Genomic DNA, 19102 nt, shown 5'->3' on the forward strand with positions numbered 1-19102 from the left:
GTGTGTACGCTGTGCCCCCCTCCTCCGTGTGTACGCTGTGCCCCCCTCCTCCGTGTGTACGCTGTGCCCCCCTCCTCCGTGTGTACGCTGTGCCCCCCCCCTGTGTACGCTGAGCCCTTTAATATTATTATTTATTATATTTCCTGCCCAGATGCTGACCTCCCCATGCCACCGCCAGGACTGAGGAGCTTCCACAGCCTGCGGACTAGATTCAGGCGCTTCCTTGAGTTGCCTCCGCCACTGAGAAGGCAGAAAGAAGCCACCCGGACCATCAGAGGAGCAGCTGCATCCAGGTAAATCCGTCCCCCCACTGTCCCTGTGTGCACCCGGCCCCCACCCCACTGTCCGCGTGTGTACTCAGTGCCCCCATGTGTACGCTGTCCTCTTCCCAGTGCCCCCATGTGTACGCTGTCCTCTTCCCAGTGCCCCCGTGTGTACGCTGTCCCCTTCCCAGTGCCCCCGTGTGTACGCTGTCCCCTTCCCAGTGCCCCCGTGTGTACGCTGTCCCCTTCCCAGTGCCCCCGTGTGTACGCTGTCCCCTTCCCAGTGCCCCCGTGTGTACGCTGTCCCCTTCCCAGTGCCCCCGTGTGTACGCTGTCTCCTTCCCAGTGCCCCCGTGTGTACGCTGTCTCCTTCCCAGTGACCCCGTGTGTACGCTGTCCCCTTCCCAGTGCCCCCGTGTGTACGCTGTCCCCTTCCCAGTGCCCCCGTGTGTACGCTGTCCCCTTCCCAGTGCCCCCGTGTGTACGCTGTCCCCTTCCCAGTGCCCCCGTGTGTACGCTGTCCCCTTCCCAGTGCCCCCGTGTGTACGCTGTCCCCTTCCCAGTGCCCCCGTGTGTACGCTGTCCCCTTCCCAGTGCCCCCGTGTGTACGCTGTCCCCTTCCCAGTGCCCCCGTGTGTACGCTGTCCCCTTCCCAGTGCCCCCGTGTGTACGCTGTCCCCTTCCCAGTGCCCCCGTGTGTACGCTGTCCCCTTCCCAGTGCCCCCGTGTGTACGCTGTCCCCTTCCCAGTGCCCCCGTGTGTACGCTGTCCCCTTCCCAGTGCCCCCGTGTGTACGCTGTCCCCTTCCCAGTGCCCCCGTGTGTACGCTGTCCCCTTCCCAGTGCCCCCGTGTGTGCTCTGTCCCCCCCAGTGCCCCCGTGTGTACGCTGTTCTCTGCCCCCGCGTGTACACTGTTCCCTGCCCCCCAGTGCCCCGTGTGTAGGCTGTTCCCTGCCCCCCAGTGCCCCCGTGTGTACGCTGTTCCCTGCCCCCCAGTGCCCCCGTGTGTACGCTGTTCCCTGCCCCCCAGTGCCCCCGTGTGTACGCTGTCCCCTTCCCAGTGCCCCCGTGTGTACGCTGTCCCCTTCCCAGTGCCCCCGTGTGTACGCTGTCCCCTTCCCAGTGCCCCCGTGTGTGCTCTGTCCCCCCCCAGTGCCCCCGTGTGTACGCTGTTCTCTGCCCCCGCGTGTACACTGTTCCCTGCCCCCCAGTGCCCCGTGTGTAGGCTGTTCCCTGCCCCCCAGTGCCCCCGTGTGTACGCTGTTCCCTGCCCCCCAGTGCCCCCGTGTGTACGCTGTTCCCTGCCCCCCAGTGCCCCCGTGTGTACGCTGTTCCCTGCCCCCCAGTGCCCCCGTGTGTACGCTGTTCCCTGCCCCCCATTGCCCCTGTGTGTACGCTGTCCCCTTCCCAGTGCCCCCGTGTGTACGCTGTCCCCTTCCCAGTGCCCCCGTGTGTACGCTGTCCCCTTCCCAGTGCCCCCGTGTGTACGCTGTCCCCTTCCCAGTGCCCCCGTGTGTACGCTGTCCCCTTCCCAGTGCCCCCGTGTGTACGCTGTCCCCTTCCCAGTGCCCCCGTGTGTACGCTGTCCCCTTCCCAGTGCCCCCGTGTGTACGCTGTCCCCTTCCCAGTGCCCCCGTGTGTACGCTGTCCCCTTCCCAGTGCCCCCGTGTGTGCTCTGTCCCCCCAGTGCCCCCGTGTGTACGCTGTTCTCTGCCCCCGCGTGTACACTGTTCCCTGCCCCCCAGTGCCCCGTGTGTAGGCTGTTCCCTGCCCCCCAGTGCCCCCGTGTGTACGCTGTTCCCTGCCCCCCAGTGCCCCCGTGTGTACGCTGTTCCCTGCCCCCCAGTGCCCCCGTGTGTACGCTGTCCCCTTCCCAGTGCCCCCGTGTGTACGCTGTCCCCTTCCCAGTGCCCCCGTGTGTACGCTGTCCCCTTCCCAGTGCCCCCGTGTGTGCTCTGTCCCCCCCCAGTGCCCCCGTGTGTACGCTGTTCTCTGCCCCCGCGTGTACACTGTTCCCTGCCCCCCAGTGCCCCGTGTGTAGGCTGTTCCCTGCCCCCCAGTGCCCCCGTGTGTACGCTGTTCCCTGCCCCCCAGTGCCCCCGTGTGTACGCTGTTCCCTGCCCCCCAGTGCCCCCGTGTGTACGCTGTTCCCTGCCCCCCAGTGCCCCCGTGTGTACGCTGTTCCCTGCCCCCCATTGCCCCTGTGTGTGTTCGCTGTTCCCTGCCCCCCAGTGCCCACATGTGTACGCTGTTCCCTGACCCCGTGTGTACGCTGAGCCCTTTAATATTATTATTTATTATATTTCCTGCCCAGACGCTGACCTCCCCATGCCACCGCCAGGACTGAGGAGCTACCACAGCCTGCGGACCAGATTCAGGCGCTTCCTTGAGTTGCCTCAGCCACGAGAAGGCAGAAAGAAGCCACCCGGACCATCAGAGGTAAATCCGTCCCCCCCACTGTCCCTGTGTGCACCCGGCCCCCACCACACTGTCCGCGTGTGTACCCAGTGCCCCCATGTGTACGCTGTCCTCTTCCCAGTGCCCCCATGTGTACGCTGTCCTCTTCCCAGTGCCCCCATGTGTACGCTGTCCCCTTCCCAGTGCCCCCGTGTGTGTACGCTGTCCCCTTCCCAGTGCCCCCGTGTGTGTACGCTGTCCCCTTCCTAGTGCCCCCGTGTCTGTACGCTGTCCCCCCCAGTGCCCCAGTGTGTGCTCTGTCCCCCCCAGTGCCCCCGTGTGTGCTCTGTCCCCCCCCCCACAGTGCTACCGTGTGTACGCTGTTCCCTGCCCCCATGTGTATGCTGCCCCCCCAGTGCCCCCGTGTGTACACTGTTCCCTGCCCCCCAGTGTCCCGTGTGTACGCTGTTCCCTGCCCCCAGTGCCCCTGTGTGTACGCTGCCCCCCCAGTTCCCCCGTGTGTACGCTGTTCCCTGCCCCCCAGTGCCCCCATGTGTATGCTGTTCGCTGCCCCCCAGTGCCCCCGTGTGTATGCTGTTTTGTGCCCCCGTGTGTACGCTGTTCCCTGCCCCACAGTGCCCCCCTGTGTATGCTGTTTCCTGCCTCCCAGTGCCCCCGTGTGTACACTGTACCCTGCCCCCCAGTGCCCCCGTGTGTATGCTGTTCCCTGCCCCCATGTGTATGCTGCCCCCCCAGTGCCCCGTGTGTACGCTGTTCCCTGCCCCCCAGTGCCCCCGTGTGTACGCTGTTCCCTGCCCCTGTGCCCCCGTGTGCACGCTGTTCCCTGCCCCCGTGTGTACACTGTACCCTGCCCCCCAGTGCCCCCGTGTGTACGCTGTTCCCTGCCCCCGTGTGTACGCTGTTCCCTGCCCCCCAGTGCCCCCATGTGTACGCTGTCCCCTTCCCAGTGCCCCCATGTGTATGCTGTCCCCTTCACAGTGCCCCCATGTGTACGCTGTCCCCTTCCCAGTGCCCCCATGTGTACTCTGTCCCCTTCCCAGTGCCCCCATGTGTACGCTGTCCCCTACCCAGTGCCCCCGTGTGTACGCTGTCCCCTTCCCAGTGCCCCCGTGTGTACGCTGTCCCCTTCCCAGTGCCCCCGTGTGTACGCTGTCCCCTTCCCAGTGCCCCGGTGTGTGTACGCTGTCCCCTTCCCAGTGCCCCTGTGTGTGTACGCTGTCCCCTTCCCAGTGCCCCCCTGTGTGTACGCTGTCCCCTTCCTAGTGCCCCCGTGTCTGTACGCTGTCCCCCCCAGTGTGTGCTCTGTCCCCCCAGTGCCCCCGTGTGTGCTCTGTCCCCCCTCCACAGTGCTACCGTGTGTACGCTGTTCCCTGCCCCCATGTGTATGCTGCCCCCCCAGTGCCCCCGTGTGTACGCTGTTCCCTGCCCCCCAGTGTCCCGTGTGTACGCTGTTCCCTGCCCCCAGTGCCCCTGTGTGTACGCTGCCCCCCCCAGTTCCCCCGTGTGTACGCTGTTCCCTGCCCCTCAGTGCCCCCATGTGTATGCTGTTCGCTGCCCCCCAGTGCCCCCGTGTGTATGCTGTTCCGTGCCCCCGTGTGTACGCTGTTCCCTGCCCCACAGTGCCCCCCTGTGTATGCTGTTTCCTGCCTCCCAGTGCCCCCGTGTGTACACTGTACCCTGCCCCCCAGTGCCCCCGTGTGAATGCTGTTCCCTGCCCCCATGTGTATGCTGCCCCCCCAGTGCCCCGTGTGTACGCTGTTCCCTGCCCCCCAGTGCCCCCGTGTGTACGCTGTTCCCTGCCCCTGTGCCCCCGTGTGCACGTTGTTCCCTTCCCCCGTGTGTACACTGTACCCTGCCCCCCAGTGCCCCCGTGTGTACGCTGTTCCCTGCCCCCGTGTGTACGCTGTTCCCTGCCCCCCCAGTGCCCCCATGTGTACGCTGTCCCCTTCACAGTGCCCCCATGTGTACGCTGTCCCCTTCACAGTGCCCCCATGTGTACGCTGTCCCCTTCCCAGTGCCCCCATGTGTACTCTGTCCCCTTCCCAGTGCCCCCATGTGTACGCTGTCCCCTACCCAGTGCCCCCATGTGTACGCTGTCCCCTTCCCAGTGCCCCCGTGTGTACGCTGTCCCCTTCCCAGTGCCCCCGTGTGTACGCTGTCCCCTTCCCAGTGCCCCCGTGTGTGTACGCTGTCCCCTTCCCAGTGCCCCCGTGTGTGTACGCTGTCCCCTTCCCAGTGCCCCCGTGTGTGTACGCTGTCCCCCCCAGTGCCCCAGTGTGTGCTCTGTCCCCCCCAGTGCCCCCGTGTGTGCTCTGTCCCCCCCCACAGTGCTACCGTGTGTACGCTGTTCCCTGCCCCCAAGTGCCCCTGTGTGTACGCTGTTCCCTGCCCCCATGTGTATGCTGCCCCCCCAGTGCCCCCGTGTGTACGCTGTTCCCTGCCCCCCAGTGTCCCGTGTGTACGCTGTTCCCTGCCCCCAGTGCCCCCGTGTGTACGCTGCCCCCCCCCCAGTGCCCCCGTGTGTACGCTGTTCCCTGCCCCCCAGTGCCCCCATGTGTATGCTGTTCGCTGCCCCCGTGTGTACGCTGTTCCCTGCCCCCAGTGCCCCCCTGTGTATGCTGTTTCCTGCCTCCCAGTGCCCCCGTGTGTACACTGTACCCTGCCCCCCAGTGCCGCCGTGTTTATGCTGTTCCCTGCCCCCATGTGTATGCTGCCCCCCCCAGTGCCCCCGTGTGTACGCTGTTCCCTGCCCCCCAGTGTCCCGTGTGTACGCTGTTCCCTGCCCCCCAGTGTCCCGTGTGTACGCTGTTCCCTGCCCCCCAGTGTCCCGTGTGTACGCTGTTCCCTGCCCCCAGTGCCCCCGTGTGTACGCTGTTCCCTGCCCCCCGTGTGTACGCTGCCCCCCCCCAGTGCCCCCGTGTGTATGCTGTTCCCTGCCCCCCAGTGCCCCCATGTGTACGCTGTTCCCTGCCCCCAGTGCCCCCGTGTGTATGCTGTTCCGTGCCCCCGTGTGTACGCTGTTCCCTGCCCCACAGTGCCCCCCTGTGTATGCTGTTTCCTGCCTCCCAGTGCCCCCATGTGTACACTGTACCCTGCCCCCCAGTGCCCCCGTGTGTACGCTGTTCCCTGCCCCCGTGTGTACGCTGTTCCCTGCTCCCCAGTGCACCCGTGTGTACGCTGTTCCCTGTGCCCCCGTGTGTACGCTGTTCCCTGCCCCCCCAGTGCCCCCGTGTGTACGCTATTCCCTGCCCCCTGTGCCCCCGTGTGTACGCTGTTCCCTGCCCCCGTGTGTACGCTGTTCCCTGCCCCCCAGTGTCCCCGTGTGAACGCTGTTCCCTGCCCCCCAGTACCCCCGTGTGAACGCTGTTCCCTGCCCCCCAGTGCCCCGTGTGTACGCTGTTCCCTGCCCCCCAGTGCCCCCGTGTGTACGCTGTTCCCTGCCCCCCCGTGTGTACGCTGTTCCCTGCCCCAGTGCCCCCGTTTGTACACTGTGCCCCCCCCCCCCCGTGTGTACGCTGAGCCCTTTAATATTATTATTTATTATATTTCCTGCCCAGACGCTGACCTCCCCATGCCACCGCCAGGACTGAGGAGCTACCACAGCCTGCGGACCAGATTCAGGCGCTTCCTTGAGTTGCCTCAGCCACGAGAAGGCAGAAAAAAGCCACCCGGACCATCAGAGGAGCAGCTGCATCCAGGTAAATCCGTCCCCTCACTGTCCCTGTGTGCACCCGGCCCCCACCACACTGTCCGCGTGTGTACCCAGTGCCCCCATGTGTACGCTGTCCTCTTCCCAGTGCCCCATGTGTACGCTGTCCCTTTCCCAGTGCCCTCATGTGTATGCTGTCCCCTTCCCAGTGCCCCCATGTGTACGCTGTCCCCTTCCCAGTGCCCCCGTGTGTATGCTGTCCCCTTCCCAGTGCCCCCGTGTGTACGCTGTCCCCTTCCCAGTGCCCCCATGTGTACGCTGTCCCCTTCCCAGTGCCCCCATGTGTACGCTGTCCCCTTCCCAGTGCCCCCGTGTGTACGCTGTCCCCTTCCCAGTGCCCCCATGTGTAAGCTGTCCCCTTCCCAGTGCCCCCATGTGTACGCTGTCCCCTTCCCAGTGCCCCCATGTGTACGCTGTCCCCTTCCCAGTGTCCCCATGTGTACGCTGTCCCCTTCCCAGTGCCCCCGTGTGTATGCTGTCCCCATCCCAGTGCCCCCTTGTTTACGCTGTTCCCTGACCCCGTGTGTACGCTGTCCCCTTCCCAGTGCCCCCATGTGTACGCTGTCCCCTTCCCAGTGCCCCCATGTGTACGCTGTCCCCTTCCCAGTGCCCCCATGTGTACGCTGTCCCCTTCCCAGTGCCCCCATGTGTACGCTGTCCCCTTCCCAGTGCCCCCATGTGTACGCTGTCCCCTACCCAGTGCCCCCGTGTGTACGCTGTCCCCTTCCCAGTGCCCCCGTGTGTACGCTGTCCCCTTCCCAGTGCCCCCGTGTGTGTACGCTGTCCCCCCCAGTGCCCCAGTGTGTGCTCTGTCCCCCCCAGTGCCCCCGTGTGTGCTCTGTCCCTCCCCACAGTGCTACCGTGTGTACGCTGTTCCCTGCCCCCATGTGTATGCTGCCCCCCCAGTGTCCCGTGTGTACGCTGTTCCCTGCCCCCCAGTGTCCCGTGTGTACGCTGTTCCCTGCCCCCAGTGCCCCCGTGTGTATGCTGTTCCCTGCCCCCAGTGCCCCCGTGTGTATGCTGTTCCCTGCCCCCAGTGCCCCCGTGTGTACGCTGCCCCCCCAGTGCCCCCGTGTGTACGCTGTTCCCTGCCCCCCAGTGCCCCCATGTGTATGCTGTTCGCTGCCCCCAGTGCCCCCGTGTGTATGCTGTTCCGTGCCCCCGTGTGTACGCTGTTCCCTGCCCCCCAGTGCCCCCATGTGTATGCTGTTCCCTGCCCCCAGTGCCCCCGTGTGTATGCTGTTCTGTGCCCCCGTGTGTACGCTGTTCCCTGCCCCACAGTGCCCCCCTGTGTATGCTGTTTCCTGCCTCCCAGTGCCCCCGTGTGTACACTGTACCCTGCCTCCCAGTGCCCCCGTGTGTACGCTGTTCCCTGCCCTTGTGTGTACGCTGTTCCCTGCCCCCCAGTGCCCCCGTGTGTACGCTGTTCCCTGCTCCCCTGTGCCCCCGTGTGTACGCTGTTCCCTGTGCCCCCCTGTGTACGCTGTTCCCTGCCCCCCCAGTGCCCCCGTGTGTACGCTATTCCCTGCCCCCAGTGCCCCCGTGTGTACGCTGTTCCCTGCCCCCATGTGCCCCCGTGTGTACGCTGTTCCCTGCCCCCCAGTGTCCCCGTGTGAACGCTGTTCCCTGCCCCCCAGTACCCCAGTGTGAACGCTGTTCCCTGCCCCCCAGTGCCCCCGTGTGTACGCTGTTCCCTGCCCCCCAGTGCCCCCGTGTGTACGCTGTTCCCTGCCCCCCCGTGTGTACGCTGTTCCCTGCCCCAGTGCCCCCGTGTGTACACTGTGCCCCCCCCCCCGTGTGTACGCTGAGCCCTTTAATATTATTATTTATTATATTTCCTGCCCAGACGCTGACCTCCCCATGCCACCGCCAGGACTGAGGAGCTACCACAGCCTGCGGACCAGATTCAGGCGCTTCCTTGAGTTGCCTCAGCCACGAGAAAGCAGAAAGAAGCCACCCGGACCATCAGAGGTAAATCCGTCCCCCCACTGTCCCTGTGTGCACCCGGCCCCCACCACACTGTCCGCGTGTGTACCCAGTGCCCCCATGTGTACGCTGTCCTCTTCCCAGTGCCCCCATGTGTACGCTGTCCCCTTCCCAGTGCCCCCATGTGTACGCTGTCCCCTTCCAAGTGCCCCCATGTGTACGCTGTCCCCTTCCCAGTGCCCCCGTGTGTACGCTGTCCCCTTCCCAGTGCCCCCGTGTGTATGCCGTCCCCCCCCCAGTGCCCCCGTGTGTATGCTGTGCCCCCGTGTGTATGCTGTCCCCCCCAGTGCCCCCGTGTGTATGCTGTCCCCCCGTGTGTGCGCTGTCCCCCCCAGTGCCACCGTGTGTATGCTGCCTCCCCCCAGTGCTTCCGTGTGTATAGTTCACCCCGTGTGTATGCTGTGCCCCTCCCCGTGTGTATGCTGTGCCCCTCCCCGTGTGTATGCTGTGCCCCCCAGTGTGTATGCTGTGCCCCCCCCAGTGTGTATGCTGTGCCCCCCCCAAGTGTGTATGCTGTGCCCCCCCCCAGTGTGTATGCTGTGCCCCCCCCCCCGTGTGTATGCTGTACCCCCCCAGTGTGTATGCTGTACCCCCCAGTGTGTATGCTGTGCCCCCCCGTGTGTATGCTGTGCCCCCCCCCCGTGTGTATGCTGTGCCCCCCCAGTGTGTATGCTGTGCCCCCCCATTGTGTATGCTGTACCCCCCGTGTGTATGCTGTGCCCCCCCTTGTGTATGCTGTGCCCCCTCCGTGAGTATGCTGTGCCCCCCCTCCGTGTGTATGCTGTTCCCTGGCCCCCCAGTGCCCCCGTGTGTACACTGTTCCGTGCCCCCCTGTGTATGCTGTTCCCTGCCCCCCAGTGCCCCCGTGTGTACGCTGTTCCCTGCCCCCAGTGCCCCAGTGTGTACGCTGTTCCCTGCCCCACAGTGCCCCCGTGTGTATGCTGTTCCCTGCCCCCCAGTGCCCCCGTGTGTACGCTCTTCCCTGCCCCTGTGTGTATGCTGTCTCCCCCCAGTGCCCCCTTGTGTACGCTGCCCCCCCCAGTGCCCCCGTGTGTACGCTGCCCCCCCAGTGCTCCCGTGTGTACGCTGTCCCCCCCCAGTGCCCCCGTGTGTGCGCTGTCCCCCCAAGTGCCCCCGTGTGTATGCTGCCTCCCCCCAGTGCTTCCGTGTGTATAGTTCACCCCGTGTGTATGCTGTGCCCCTCCCCGTGTGTATGCTGTGCCCCCCCGGTGTGTATGCTGTGCCCCCCCGGTGTGTATGCTGTGCCCCCCCCAGTGTGTATGCTGTGCCCCCCCCAGTGTGTATGCTGTGCCCCCCCCCCAGTGTGTATGCTGTGCCCCCCCCCAGTGTGTATGCTGTGCCCCCCCCCAGTGTGTATGCTGTGCCCCCCCCCCCGTGTGTATGCTGTGCCCCCCCCCTTGTGTATGCTGTGCCCCCTTTGTGTGTATGCTGTGCCCCCTTAGTGTGTATGCTGTGCCCCCCTCCGTGTGTACGCTGTTCCTTGCCCCCCTATGTATGCTGTTCCCTGCCCCCCAGTGCCCCCGTGTGTACACTGTTCCCTGCCCCCCAGTGCCCCCGTGTGTACACTGTTCCCTGCCCCCCAGTACCCCCGTGTGTATGCTGTTCCCTGCCCCGTGTGTACGCTGTTCCCTGCCCCCCAGTGCCCCCGTGTGTACGCTGCCCCCACCAGTGCCCCCGTGTGTCCGCTGTTCCCTGCCCCCCCAGTGCCCCCGTGTGTACGCTGTTCCCTGCCCCACAGTGCCCCCGTGTGTATGCTGTTCCCTGCCCCCAGTGCCCCCGTGTGTATGCTGTTCTCTGCCCCCAGTGCCCCCGTGTGTACGCTGTTCCCTGCCCCTGTGCCCCCGTGTGTACGCTGTACCCCCAGTGCCCCCGTGTGTACGCTGTACCCCCCAGTGCCCCCGTGTGTACGCTGTACCCCCCAGTGCCCCCGTGTGTACGCTGTCCCCACCCAGTGCCCCCGTGTGTATGCTGTCCCCACCCAGTGCCCCCGTGTGTATGCTGTCCCCACCCAGTGCCTTAGTGTGTATGCTGTCCCCCCCAGTGCCCCCGTGTATGCGCTGTCCCCCCAAGTGCCCCCGTGTGTATGCTGCCTCCGCCCAGTGCTTCCGTGTGTATAGTTCACCCCATGTGTATGCTGTGCCCCCCGGTGTGTATGCTGTGCCCCCCCCCGGTGTGTATGCTGTGCCCCCCCCCCCCCCGGTGTGTATGCTGTGCCCCCCCCCAGTGTGTATGCTGTGCCCCCCCCCCCGTGTGTATGCTGTGCCCCCCCCAGTGTGTATGCTGTGCCTCCCCCGTGTGTATGCTGTGCCCCCCCTTGTGTATGCTGTGCCCCCTCCGTGTGTATGCTGTGCCCCCCCTCCGTGTGTATACTGTGCCCCCCCCCTCCGTGTGTATGCTGTGTCCCCCCGTGTGTATGCTGTGCCCCCCCCCTCCGTGTGTATGCTGTGCCCCCCCCCCCCTCCGTGTGTATGCTGTGCCCCCCCTCCGTGTGTATGCTGCGCCCCCCCCCCCTCCGTGTGTACGCTGCCCCCCCCCGTGTGTACGCTGCCCCCCATGTGTACGCTGCGCCCCCCCTCCGTGTGTACGCTGCGCCCCCCCTCCGTGTGTACGCTGCGCCCTCCCTCCGTGTGTATGCTGTGCCCCCCCTCCGTGTGTATGCTGTGCCCCCCCTCCGTGTGTATGCTGTGCCCCCCCTCCGTGTGTACGCTGCGCCCCCCCCTCCGTGTGTATGCTGCCCCCCCCGTGTGTACGCTGCCCCCCCCCCGTGTGTACGCTGCCCCCCCCCCCCGTGTGTACGCTGCGCTCCCCCTCCGTGTGTACGCTGCGCCCCCTCTCCGTGTGTGCCCCCGTTTGTACACTGCGCCCCCCCCCCCCTCCGTGTGTACGCTGCGCGCCCCCCCTCCGTGTGTACGCTGCGCCCCCGCTCTATATGTGTACATTGTTCCCCCCCCCCTCCGTGTGTACGCTGTGTCCCCCACTCCGTGTGTACGCTGTGCCCGTTAATATTATTATTTATTATATTTCCTGCTCAGACGCTGACCTCCCCATGCCACCGCCAGGACTGAGGAGCTTCCACAGCCTGCGGACCAGATTCAGGCGCTTCCTTGAGTTGCCTCCGCCACCGAGAAGGCAGAAAGAAGCCACCCGAGCCATCAGAGGAGCAGCTGCATCCAGGTAAATCCATCCCCCCACTGTCCCTGTATGTACCCTGTCCCCCACCCTACTTTCCCCGTGTGTACCCAGTGCCCCCATGTGTACGCTGTCCCCTTCCCAGTGCCTCTGTGTGTACGCTGTCCCCTTCCCAGTGCCCCCGTGTGTACGCTGTCCCCTTCCCAGTGCCCCAGTGTGTACGCTGTCCCCCCCCCAGTGCCCCTGTGTGTATGCTGTCTCCCCCCCAGTGCCCCCGTGTGTACGCTGTCTTCCCCCCCAGTGCCCCTGTGTCTGCTCTGCCCCCCCCCCCCCAGTGCCCTCGTGTGTGCTCTGTCCTCCCCCCCCCCCCGGTGCCCCCGTGTGTGCTCTGCCGACCCCCCCGGTGCCCCCGTGTGTGCTCTGTCTCCCCCCCAGTGCCCCCGTGTGTGCTCTGCCCCCCCCCCAGTGCCCTCGTGTGTGCTCTGTTCCCCCCCAGTGCCCTCGTGTGTGCTCTGTTCCCCCCCAGTGCCCTCGTGTGTGCTCTGTCCCCCCCAGTGCCCTCGTGTGTGTGCTCTATCCCCCCCAGTGCCCTTGTGTGCGCTCTGTCCCCCCCCCAGTGCCCTCATGTGCGCTCTGTCCCCCCCAGTGCCCTCGTGTGTGCTTTGTCCCCCCCAGTGCCCTCATGTGTGCTTTGTCCCCCCCAGTGCCCTCGTGTGTGCTCTGTACCCCCCAGTGCCCTCGTGTGTGCTCTGTCCCCCCCAGTGCCCCCCGTGTCTATGCTGCCCCCCAGTACCCCGTGTGTACGCTGTTCCCTCAACCCCCCAGTGCCCCCGTGTGTATTCCGTTCCCTGCCCCCGTGTGTACGCTGTTCCATGCCCCCCAGTGCCCCTGTGTGTACGCTGTTCCCTGCCCCCGTGTGTACGATGTCCCCCCCAGTGCCCCCATGTGTATGCTGCCCCCCCCAGTGCCCCGTGTGTGCGCTGTGTACCCCAGTGCCCCCGTGTGTGCGCTGTGTACCCCAGTGCCCCCGTGTGTGCGCTGTGTCCCCCAGTGCCCCCGTGTGTGCGCTGTGTCCCCCAGTGCCCCCGTGTGTGCGCTGTGTCCCCCAGTGCCCCCGTGTGTGCGCTGTGTCCCCCAGTGCCCCCGTGTGTGCGCTGTGCCCCCCAGTGCCCCCGTGTGTGCGCTGTGCCCCCCAGTGCCCCCGTGTGTGCGCTGTGTCCCCCAGTGCCCCCGTGTGTGCGCTGTGTCCCCCAGTGCCCCGTGTGTGCGCTGTGTCCCCCAGTGCCCCCGTGTGTGCGCTGTCACCCCAGTTCCCCCGTGTGTACACTGCCTCCCCCAAGTGCTTTCGTGTGTACAGTGCCCCCGTGTGTATGCTGTCCCCCCCAGTGCCTCCGTGTGTATGCGCCCCCCCCCCAGTGCCCCTGTGTGTGCGCTGCCCCCCCTAGTGCCTCCGTGTGTACGCTGCCTCTCTCCAGTGCTTCTGTGTGTACAGTGCCCCCGTGTGTATACTGCCCCACCAGTGCACCTGTGTGTATGCTGTGCCCCCCCGGTGTATGCTGTGCCCCCCCGGTGTGTATGCTGTGCCCCCCCGGTGTGTATGCTGTGCCCCCCGGTGTGTATGCTGTGCCCCCCGGTGTGTATGCTGTGCCCCCCCCCCCGGTGTGTATGCTGTGCCCCCCCCGGTGTGTATGCTGTGCCCCCCCCCCCGGTGTGTATGCTGTCTCCCCCCCAGTGCCCCCGTGTGTACGCTGTCTTCCCCCCAGTGCCCCTTGTGTGTGCTCTGTCCCCCCCCAGTTCACCCGTGTGTGCTATGTCCCCCCCCCCCAGGGCCCCTGTGTGTGTTCTGTCCCCCCCCCAGTGCCCCTGTGTCTGCTCTGCCCCCCCCCCCCAGTGCCCTCGTGTGTGCTCTGTCCCCGCCCCCGGTGCCCCGCCCCCGTGTGTGCTCTGCCGACCCCCCCGGTGCCCCCGTGTGTGCTCTGCCGACCCCCCCGGTGCCCCCGTGTGTGCTCTGCCCCCCCCCCAGTGCCCTCGTGTGTGCTCTGCCCCCCCCCCAGTGCCCTCGTGTGTGCTCTGTCCCCCCCCCAGTGCCCTCGTGTGTGCTCTGTCCCCCCCCCCAGTGCCCTCGTGTGCGCTCTGTCCCCCCCAGTGCCCTCGTGTGTGCTCTGTCCCCCCCCAGTGCCCTCATGTGTGCTTTGTCCCCCCCAGTGCCCTCGTGTGTGCTCTGTACCCCCCAGTGCCCCCGTGTGTATGCTGCCCCCCAGTACCCCGTGTGTACGCTGTTCCCTCACCCCCCAGTGCCCCGTGTATATGCCGTTCCCTGCCCCCGTGTGTACGCTGTTCCATGCCCCCCAGTGCCCCTGTGTGTACGCCGTTCCCTGCCCCCGTGTGTACGATGACCCCCCAGTGCCCCCATGTGTATGCTGCCCCCCCAGTGCCCCCGTGTGTGCGCTGTGTCCCCCAGTGCCCCCGTGTGTGCGCTGTGTCCCCCAGTGCCCCCGTGTGTGCGCTGTGTCCCCCAGTGCCCCCGTGTGTGCGCTGTGTCCCCCAGTGCCCCCGTGTGTGCGCTGTGTCCCCCAGTGCCCCCGTGTGTGCGCTGTGTCCCCCAGTGCCCCCGTGTGTGCGCTGTGTCCCCCAGTGCCCCCGTGTGTGCGCTGTGTCCCCCAGTGCCCCCGTGTGTGCGCTGTGTCCCCCAGTGCCCCCGTGTGTGCGCTGTGTCCCCCAGTGCCCCGTGTGTGTGTGCTGTGTCCCCCAGTGCCCCCGTGTGTGCGCTGTCACCCCCCAGTTCCCCCGTGTGTACACTGCCTCCCCCAAGTGCTTTCGTGTGTACAGTGCCCCCGTGTGTATGCTGTCCCCCCCAGTGCCTCCGTGTGTATGCGCCCCCCCCCAGTGCCCCTGTGTGTGCGCCGCTCCCCCAGTGCCTCCGTGTGTACGCTGCCTCCCTCCAGTGCTTCTGTGTGTACAGTGCCCCCGTGTGTATGCTGCCCCACCAGTGCCCCTGTGTGTATGCTGTGCCCCCCGGTGTGTATGCTGTGCCCCCCCGGTGTGTATGCTGTGCCCCCCCCGGTGTGTATGCTGTGCCCCCCCGGTGTGTATGCTGTGCCCCCCCGGTGTGTATGCTGTGCCCCCCCCGGTGTGTATGCTGTGCCCCCCCGGTGTGTATGCTGTGCCCCCCCCCCGGTGTGTATGCTGTGCCCCCCCCCCGGTGTGTATGCTGTGCCCCCCCCCCCGGTGTGTATGCTGTGCACCCCCCCCGGTGTGTATGCTGTGCCCCCCCCCGGTGTGTATGCTGTGCCCCCCCCGGTGTGTATGCTGTGCCCCCCCCGGTGTGTATGCTGTGCCCCCCCCGGTGTGTATGCTGTTATGCTGTGCCCCCCCCGGTGTGTATGCTGTGCCCCCCCCGGTGTGTATTCTGTGCCCCCCTTGTGTGTGCGCTGTGCCCCCCTCTGTGTGTGCGCTGTGCCCCCCTCTGTGTGTGCGCTGTGCCCCCCTCTGTGTGTGCGCTGTGCCCCCCTCTGTGTGTGCGCTGTGCCCCCCTCTGTGTGTGCGCTGTGCCCCCCTCTGTGTGTGCGCTGTGCCCCCCTCTGTGTGTGCGCTGTGCCCCCCTCTGTGTGTGCGCTGTGCCCCCCTCTGTGTGTGCGCTGTGCCCCCCTCTGTGTGTGCGCTGTGCCCCCCTCTGTGTGTGCGCTGTGCCCCCTCCGTGGGTGCGCTGTGCCCCCCTCCGTGGGTCCGCTGTGCCCCCCTCCGTGGGTCCGCTGTGCCCCCCTCCGTGGGTCCGCTGTGGCCCCCCTCCGTGCGTCCGCTGTGGCCCCCCTCCGTGCGTCCGCTGTGGCCCCCCTCCGTGCGTCCGCTGTGGCCCCCCTCCGTGCGTCCGCTGTGGCCCCCCTCCGTGCGTCCGCTGTGGCCCCCCTCCGTGCGTCCGCTGTGGCCCCCCTCCGTGCGTCCGCTGTGGCCCCCCTCCCTGCGTCCGCTGTGGATCCCCTCCCTGCGTCCGCTGTGGATCCCCTCCCTGCGTCCGCTGTGGCCCCCCTCCGTGCGTCCGCTGTGGCCCCCCTCCGTGCGTCCGCTTTGGCCCCCCTCCGTGCGTCCGCTTTGGCCCCCCTCCGTGCGTGCGCTTTGGCCCCCCTCCGTGCGTGCGCTGTGCCCCCCTCCGTGCGTGCGCTGTGCCCCCCTCCGTGCGTGCGCTGTGCCCCCCTCCGTGCGTGCGCTGTGCCCCCCTCCTTGCGTGCGCTGTGCCCCCTCCTTGTGTGCGCTGTGCCCCCCTCTGTGTGTGCGCTGTGCCCCCCTCTGTGTGTGCGCTGTGCCCCCCTCTGTGTGTGCGCTGTGCCCCCCTCTGTGTGTGCGCTGTGCCCCCCTCCGTGGGTGCGCTGTGCCCCCTCCGTGGGTGCGCTGTGCCCCCCTCCGTGGGTGCGCTGTGCCCCCCTCCGTGGGTGCGCTGTGCCCCCCTCCGTGGGTGCGCTGTGGCCCCCTCCGTGGGTCCGCTGTGGCCCCCTCCGTGGGTCCGCTGTGGCCCCCTCCGTGGGTCCGCTGTGGCCCCCTCCGTGGGTCCGCTGTGGCCCCCTCCGTGCGTCCGCTGTGGCCCCCCTCCGTGCGTCCGCTGTGGCTCCCCTCCGTGCGTCCGCTGTGGCCCCCTCCGTGCGTCCGCTGTGGCCCCCTCCGTGCGTCCGCTGTGGCCCCCCTCCGTGCGTCCGCTGTGGCCCCCCTCCGTGCGTCCGCTGTGGCCCCCCTCCGTGCGTCCGCTGTGGCCCCCCTCCGTGCGTCCGCTGTGGCCCCCCTCCGTGCGTCCGCTGTGGCCCCCCTCAGTGTGTACGCTGTCCCCACCCCCTCCCTGTGTACGCTGTGCCCCCCCCCCCCCCCTCCGTGTGTACGCTGTGCCCCCTATATAATTATTATTATTATATTTCCTGCCCAGACGCAGACCTCCCCATGCTACCGCCGGGACTCAGTCGCTTCCACAGGCTGCGGACCAGATTCAGGCGCTTCATTGAGTTGCCTCTGCCACCGGGAAGGCAGAAAGAAGCCACTCGGCCATCAGAGGAGCAGCTGCACCCAGGTAAATTCGTCCCCCCACTGTCCCTGTGTGTACCCTGGCCCCCACCCCACTGTCCCTGCGTGTACCCTGGCCCCCACCCCACTGTCCCTGCGTGTACCCTGGCCCCCACCCCACTGTCCCTGCGTGTACCCTGGCCCCCACCCCACTGTCCATGTGTGTACCCTGGCCCCCACCCCACTGTCCCTGTGTGTACCCCCCCAGTGCCCCGTGTGTACGCTGTCCACCCCAGTGCCCCGTGTGTACGCTGTTCCCCCCCCCTCCCAGTGCCCCCTAGTGTACGCTGTTCCCCCCCTCTCCCAGTGCCCCCCGTGTGTACGCTGTTCCCCCCCCAGTGCCCCCGTGTGTACGCTGTTCCCCTCCCCCCCCCCAATGCCCCCGTGTGCGCGCTGTCCCCCCAAATGCCCCCGTGTGCGTGCTGTCCCCCCCCCCAGTGCCCCCGTGTGTGCTCTGTCCCCCCCCCCCGTGCCCTCGTGTGCGCGCTGTCTCCCCCACAGTGCCCCCGTTTGCGCGCCTTCCCCCACAGTGCCCCTGTGTGTGCGCTGTCCCCCCAATGCCCTTGTGTGTACGCTGTCCCCCCCTCCCCTTCCCAGTGCCCCCATGGGTACGCTGCCCCCCCCCTCAGTGCCCCCATGGGTATGCTGCCCCCCCTCAGTGCCCCCATGGGTACACTGCCCCCCCTCAGTGCCCCCCATAGTGTAATGGGCAATACGGTGTTTTCTATAAAGTGTAATGGGCAGTACAATGTTTGCTATAAAGTGTAATGGGCAGTACAGTGTTTGCTATAAAGTGTAATGGGCAGTACGGTGTTTGCTATAAAGTGTAATGGGCAGTACGGTGTTTGCTATAAAGTGTAATGGGCAGTACGGTGTTTGCTATAAAGTGTAATGGGCAGTACGGTGTTTGCTATAAAGTGTAATGGGCAGTATGGTGTTTGCTATATAGTGTAATGGGCAGTACGGTGTTTGCCATAAAGTGTAATGGGCAGTACGGTGTTTGCTTTAAAGTGAAATGGGCATTACGGTGTTTGCTATAAAGTGTAATGGGCAGTACGGTGTTTGCTATAAAGTGTAATGGGCAGTACGGTGTTTGCTATAAAGTATAATGGGCAGTATGGTGTTTGCAATAAAGTGTAATGGGCAGTACAGTGTTTGTATAAAGTGTAATGGGCAGTACGGTGTTTGCTATAAAGTGTAATGGGCATTAGGGTATTTGCTATAAAGTGTAATGGGCAGTACGGTGTTTGCTATAAAGTGTAATGGGCAGTACGGTGTTTGCTATAAAGTGTAATGGGCATTACGGTGTTTGCTATAATGCGTAATGGGCATCACGGTGTGTGGCATAGCTTAATGGTCATTATGGCATGTGGCCTTTTACTATATTGGATCATCTCATCGTGATCCCAAAATAAAACTTTATTGATTTATTAACAACAGTATAAATGATGTTAGAGATTTTTTTTTCAAAATTTAAAAAAACTTTCCTTTTTGAAAAATTTAAAATTTAGATTTTGACCATTTTTATTGAAATATATCCACATCTGAAGAAGGAACCAGATTCCGAAACATGTTATGAGGATGCCAACACTCTGACGGGAGGACTCTGCTGTAACACCATTGTATCCCCATCCAAAGCCTGTGCGGTGGTGCTTTCATTCCTGCTACCCGGGACCCACCATCTATAGCACCCAGCCCACCGCACCTCCCTGGAATGGTGAGATAAAAGTATCACCGCACCTCCCTGGAATGGTGAGATAAAAGTATCAGATTGCCCCGTCGTGTTCATTGTACATGCACCTTGAAACACCTATGCATTGTCACTTTGGAATTGAAAAATTGTACTGCTGCTGCACTTGCACTTTGTGTACCCTTTTGCATTTGCACTTTTTAAACTGTGATTTGTATGTTAAATAAATCTTTGTTCTGGTAAAATATTCCCCATTGTGGGTCCAGATTATTCACATATCCACTCCGGAATATTTGCGCCTAACCTGTTGACCTAACCTTCCATTGAGATATACTGCTGTTTATAACTCATATGAAAGCCCATAAATTAAACCTTGTCCAACTCTTTACCTCAATTTCATCTTTGAAGGCATATTAACTTCACAAACCAATGTACGTTAGCCTAAGAATTTGAAGTTCTCAAGTTTTGAAGTTTTAGGAGAGTTTATGCCCTACAGTAAAGCTTCTACACGCTGGGTGTCATGCTCATTGCCAGGGGTTTCATGGGCTGGATGTCTTGCCTGTTGACAGAGGTTTCATGCACTGGGACGGGTGTCATACTCATTGCCAGGGGTTTGTAATGCTCACTGCCAGGGGTTTGAAATTCTAGTGGCCAGGGTTAATGTTTGTTGCCAGGGTGTGTTATCGTTGAACATTTAAATAAATCCAATGTTTATTCTTTGTGAAATTTTAGATTTCTGAATTAAAAAAATAAATTGAAAAAAAGCTATGAAATTCCATTGACAAAAAACCTTACGGTTTCACATGTCCCATTAAGGCTTCTTACACATGATCTGGCATTTCT

At 64.6% G+C, this 19102-nt stretch overlaps 1 long non-coding RNA gene across 1 annotated transcript; it reads left to right on the forward strand.

Moving 5' to 3' along the window:
- Positions 1-78: 78 nt before the first annotated feature.
- Positions 79-18506, forward strand: LOC146041868 (uncharacterized). The gene is made up of 7 exons (XR_014463636.1): positions 79-293; positions 2578-2702; positions 6239-6379; positions 8237-8361; positions 11430-11571; positions 16436-16576; positions 18081-18506. It is a non-coding gene; the product is annotated as an uncharacterized LOC146041868 (long non-coding RNA).
- The last annotated feature ends 596 nt before the right edge of the window (positions 18507-19102 follow it).

The sequence above is a fragment of the Crinia signifera genome, chromosome 19 (assembly GCF_055691185.1).
Source record: "Crinia signifera chromosome 19, ASM5569118v1, whole genome shotgun sequence".
In the NCBI taxonomy this organism is placed as follows: domain Eukaryota; kingdom Metazoa; phylum Chordata; class Amphibia; order Anura; family Myobatrachidae; genus Crinia; species Crinia signifera.